This window comes from Platichthys flesus, chromosome 10, assembly GCF_949316205.1.
Source record: "Platichthys flesus chromosome 10, fPlaFle2.1, whole genome shotgun sequence".
Lineage (NCBI taxonomy): Eukaryota > Metazoa > Chordata > Actinopteri > Pleuronectiformes > Pleuronectidae > Platichthys > Platichthys flesus.
The window spans coordinates 14,163,672-14,169,671 of record NC_084954.1 but is presented as its reverse complement, the minus strand read 5'-3'; positions in this window follow the sequence as shown (position 1 = coordinate 14,169,671).

The window sequence follows — 6,000 nt, the reverse complement described above, 5'->3', positions numbered from 1 at the left end:
CTCTGATTGGATGTGCTCAGTGTTTCCGTGGATATGTAGAAAAGAAAAGACAATGACTACAGCAGAGTTAAATTCAAGAAAAAACACTGGAAGTTGTCTTTCGCAATGGATCGTGGGAAGTGTAGTTCCTTTATTCTATTTTATTTTAATTATGTATATACATTTTATTCATGTTTTGCTCTAAATCAAATGTTTTATGGTCACAAATTCACTGGTTCCAGACTTTAAACTCTTTCTGAAATATCACTGGAGAAAGTAAATGGGAAATACGTTTCCGGAAACCAGTTCAAAAAGTGGTCAGTCACTATTAGGCCAGCAATAAACTTGCTGTTAACTACACGTAGGCTTACAGGCTGCTTCGCGGACCCTGTCTACGTTTAGTGCAACCCGTACGCTAGATGCAATAACCACATAAAGGTCGGGCAGTGGAGAGTCCTGGAAAGGGTCAGTGGCTGTGTCATTATGGGCATGTCACCAGCCACAGAACTGTTTTCATGACGTGTCTGACATACCACCTACCAATGTGTGATCATAACTTATTTTGTATTGATCTTAACATACAGCCAAATGTTGAGCTCCTCAAGTGTCGCCATCTTTGTCTGTGTTGACTGCACGCGAATGCTCCAGTGGCAGAAGGAACGGTCTGAGTCAGAGATCATAAAGCAGAGCATAACCTCAGTTCTGTGGTGTGATAGGGCCTTAGCAAGTACATGAACAATAATGTGCATGACCCAGCTGGTTACCTATTAGAACGGGTGGCTAAAGAGCAAGTAGATCGCGGACCTTACGCTTTAGAGGTGAGGTCTGAAACCCTTTGGAAATGATTAAGTCGAAAAGATGAGGTTCTAAAGATTTTAAGCGCTGATAAAGATTGTTGTCGGCCTGGGAGAGGAGAGGAGGAGTAGAGGAGCCAATCTGGGACTTTGTTTATTGCCATCCAAACTTGGCTCCACCAGTCGGCCCTGTAGCTCATGCAATTGTTTGCGATGAGCTGGCAGCCGGCCAAACCTGGAGTAAATCAGCACTGTCAGTCAGCAACAACAGCCAGCAAGAGCAGCACGAAAGGATAGGGGGGGTGGAGGGTTTGTGTGTGTGTGTGTGTGTGTGTGTGTGTGTGTGTGTGTGAGTGTGATGGACGTACAGATAGCAAAGGAGTGCAGAAAAACAGGTCCAATAAGTGCAAAAAAAGGAGAGAAGGAGTACCAGGAAAGTGGGGGGATGGGAAGCGAGAGAACAAAGTTAGAGAGAGAGGACAAGGGGAGCGAGAGGGAGAGAGAGGGAGGGAGAGAGAGGGAGGGAGGACTGTGGTGCTGTGTTGTGAAACATGAGCTCGGAAAAACTGCTCCGAGTTTAACACTCTGCCCAGTGTTTTTGCAGTTGTTACTGTTTGGAGGAGGTCCATTGCGTGAGCTGACACACGCATTGAGACCTAAACACACACTCACACACACACGATTGTCCCACAGCCCCACCCCTGGTGCGCTGGTTGTTTTTCTTCCTCGGCCTCATCCCTCTCTCCACACTCCTCTTATCAAGGTGAGGCGCGCTAACAAGACAGGCAGCCTGCCTGACGTCTCTGGCGCCCTGCCAACCTGCTGCGTAAAACAACAACCAAACAAAAAAAAGGAGAGAAACGCACCCACTGAACTGGCCCCGGTTCTGTAGCTCGGAGGCCCTTGCCCTGCTTTTTTTGTGCACGCTGCATGTTTGCGAAGACACAGCGTCTGGAAACTGGGCACGAAGCGAGCGCCTCCTCTCATTACTGCACACCTCAGGCCCTTCCCGCGCAGAGGACTCACGGTGCGTCCTCAGGAAACCACAGTGACTTCTTATTTTCATCTTGCCGAAACAGGAACCTCTTTTCCTGCCAATTAGTTCCCGACAATGACCTCGCTCGTTTATGCACTGTCCATCGATTGAGTGACATCCCCCCTCATAATTAGGCCGGGCTTGTGCCTCTCTCAGCTGCACGCCGAGTGCATGTAGCCGACTTTCACACATGGGGAGAGACGGCTGCCCGCTGCGTGCAGGCTCACAGGGTGTATCTTTTAATTGGCGCCAAATGGTGGTGCATAAGTATGAAGATTTTGAAGAAGTGATAAATAAAGTTGGGGGAGTGGAGGAAGGGAGGGCTGGGGGGGGGGGCAAACAATGGCCAGCAGGAGATGGGGAAGACAAGTTCAGCAGGTTCATGCGCTGTGCTCGGAGGATTTAAATCCCTCCCCGTGACCACAGGATACTGCTAGTGTTTGTGAGTCAGATTTCTGTTCTGTGTGTGTGTGTGTGTGTGTGTGTGTGTGTGTGTGTGTGTGTGTGTGTGTGTGTGTGCATGTGTGTGCGTGTGTGTGTGTCACAGCTGTGAGGCCGGGAGTGACTGCTGCTCAACAAAGCACTGCGCTCTGCTGGGTTGCTCTTGGTAAACAAAGGGAACTCACAGTGCTGTATAGTGATTGCCCAACCTCTCCTTTAATGGAGAAAGTAAAGAAAAGAGCCGCTGGAGCAAAGCAGATTAAAAAGACGAGTTAGCGGGGGAAAAAGCACATGAGCAGGGAGATTTCAAACTGAGAAAATGAGCCAGCTGCAATAGCAAAAAAGACAACAGGATTATTTATATGATTATCACCTATCAGGTGTTAACAGATACGTTTCTGCACGCTCTTCCAGCTGTGAAAGGGTGGCTGAGCCGAGCCGGGCAGGCTGGGGGAGGTGGGGGAGTGTTTGGGGGCTGGGGTCATTTCCAGAGGAGGTCAGCTGTGTTCGGTCCCAGCAGAGGGGGGGTGGGGGGGGGGTTGGTTGCTGCGCCCGCGGCATGCCCAGCTGAACCCTGGTCGGCCCTGCTCTCCCTGCACACGGCGACATGCAACACTGTTGGCTTAGCTGCCATGGCAACCGGCCGCCTGAGCGCCAGATGTGCGCGAAGACGGGAAAGACGAGAACGGAAAGTGTGCAAATATACCGAGGGATGAGGCGCCGGCGTTCCTTTGCCGTGACTGAGAGAGTGCAGCAGGAGTAGGTGACACTACAGATGTCTGACAAATGCACAATTACAGTTGTCAAAAACAAAGAGCCGGCAGCAGAGTGCAGTGTGTTTTTCATCAGGACGGTTGGTATCTGCAAAGTAAGAAAGATAAAATAGAGCTTTGCATTTTTTGCTCAATCACATTTCACTGTTTCGTGAAGGACCATTCAGCATGGACTTCTCTGCCTGCAGTGTTTTGGTGATGTCAGTTTTAATGAAGAGGGGTAGGTGTGAGTTTTGGGTGGGGGAGGTATAAGTGGTGGGAGAGCGTGTGGCTCACAGGCGGCAATTACTTTCCTTGACTATTCAGTTCCCCTTCTGCTGCGCGTGAGAAGTGCCATCAACATCACCATTCTCCCACATCTTTTCTTGTGTGTTCTCACATGGGGTAACAACAGAAAACACTCTGTTGAGGAGAGAGATGGTTTCTAGGAAGAACACGCATGGGACGGGATTTCTGCTCCGGAAAGCACCGTATATTAGTTTACAGCACATCAACGCAGGCTTAGACACCTCATCAGCAAGTGGGAATCTTCGTCGCCGTCTTCCTCGCACATGGAGCCTCTTTTCCATCCTGAGATATTTATATTCTTTCAGTTTCACGTCGGTTGCTATTAGTGACACACCCAATTGCTCGGCTGTGAATTTTTTTGGGGAATTTCCCGGCTGTGTTCTCACTCTGACTTTTGGAGTTTTTACTTGGGGGCAGGCCGAAAAAGTTCTCGGGAATATCCGGGGGAAACCGACTTATCATGTACAGCTCCACAAAAATAACAGGAGTGCGGCAACACGACGATGATTAGCAGGGAATGGTTTCTATGTTAACCACGTTAGTTTAGAGTGTTATCATGCTAACAGTGGCTAATTAGGCCTAAATACAAAATAGCAATTATTCAGAACTTGACCTCATGGCACTAGATGAAAGGTCAGGTGATCATCAAGGTTATCACAATTCATCCAATAACTGGGACAAAATAAAGTTAAGTTTCTTGTCTCTATTATTCTACGGAAATCACTGACAATTTGGGGTAGGTGTGAGTTTTGGGTGGGGGAGGTATAAGTGGTGGGAGAGCGTGTGGCTCACAGGCGTCAATTACTTTCCTTAACTATTCAGTTTCCCTTCTGCTGCGTGTGAGAAGCGCCATCAACATCACCATTTTCCCACATATTTTTTTTGAGTATTCTCACATGGGGTAAGAACAGAAAACACTCTGTTGAGCAGAGAGATGGGCGGTGTTGCCAAGGGGGTAGAGCGGACGTTCTCCAACATGAAGGTTGCCGGTTCAAACCTCTCTCTTTCCCATCTGCATGCCGAAGTGTCCTTGGCAAGATACTGAACCCCTAAGTGGCCCCTCATAAATGTTGAGTGTTCTAAGAATGTAAATCGCTTTGGACAAAAGCGTTAGCTAAATGACATGTAAAAATGTAATGTAATTACATCCTTTTAAGTTGGACACGAACTGAAGAGGTGACACTATAATGTTTATAAAGATGGACGACATGACTTCTACCCAAAAGTGCACACAAGGCGTCTCAACTTCCCTACACAGCTGTGTAGGTCATAGATCCAGCCTCCTCCATGTTAGTGGATGGGACGTGGACAAATCAAAACATTAAAAGTACTTGTCAAATGCATTTATCTCAAAGATAGTCTCTGTCATTTTCTGTTAGTTCTTTGAAAATGCATCGCTAGGAGCTCGCTCCACCAATCGCTACTGTGCAGACTCCAAATGTGTAAAATGGCAGCGTACATATTCCAGATGTTGGGGCACATTTAACTTCTTTTCCTTTCCTCAAAAAGGGGCCACATGAAATTACAGCTCACAGGTGATAGTTTGGTAATTGCCTTGAGGAGCCATGTGAAGCATTGTCCGAGCTGGTGGGAGAATCTGCGGCTGGTGGCGCAGAGCAGGTGCTGAGTTGCCTGTCAATGCTAACATGCTGGGATTCTCTCTCACGCGTCTACTTGATTCACTCAGTGACACCACGCTTCACTTTAGCTGAGACTTTGAGGGACAAATGAAAGCTGTGGTTGAATCTGCTGCGCTCTGCGGCTCAAGTCTAAGAAGCAGCTCCTCACTGCCAGTGAGCCATGCAGATGAGTAGGAGTTAACGACGTAGGCTGCAGTGTTTTGATTGGCTTGGCAGACATAAACAAGAGCCTTACTTGTGCGTGACCCGTGGGCCTGACCCCAGAGATAGACGCTTCTCTAATGGGTGTCTCTTTCAGCAGGCGGCCAGGCCAGGGGAACAGAGGAGCCATTGTTTTGGGCACAGGAAGAAGCCAATGCTCAAACCATTAAAGTGCTGAGCCCAGAGGAGAGGACCACAGTGGCCAGGAGGCTGAGGTAGACAGGCAGGGCGACGGCGGACATCCTTGGCACACTGCTGCCTGCAGGTTGACATTTATGATAATCTACCTACCAGTTCCACAAAGGGTCTGTCTGTTTGTGGAAAGCAAACCTCGCCAACCGTTCATCTTGTACATTGTAAATTGCCTAGGGTTAGGGTTAGGGTTGGTGCCCTAACCCTAACCCTACTAGGCACCAGATTAAATATAAAACAAATATTAACAAATAATAAATATGTAATTAACAGGCGTGCTTTAGCTGTCAGTGGGGGGGGGGGGGGGGGGGGGCAATGGGCCTGCAGTCTGTGGACCGAGTTTAATCTTCTTCTACATCCGTGGCCAAAAATATATGTCCCGCCAGTTCATTTTGATCGTTTTTATTTCACCATATCGGTCAGCCGCAGACATTCGCAGGTGTCACATGTGCTGATTCATAGTGATTCACAGGGCCACTTCCTCTTTAGTTAATTTTCATGCAAGGCAAAGGAACAACTTTTGTTTTGTGGCAGAGAGGCTTTATATCAAGAGATATCAAGATCCTTACATCATCATTTCGAAAAGTTTTGAGCTTGGGTCAAGGTCAAGTTCGTGCCGACTGCCCCTGAACTCTGAATTAGCCCGTCAGTCAACT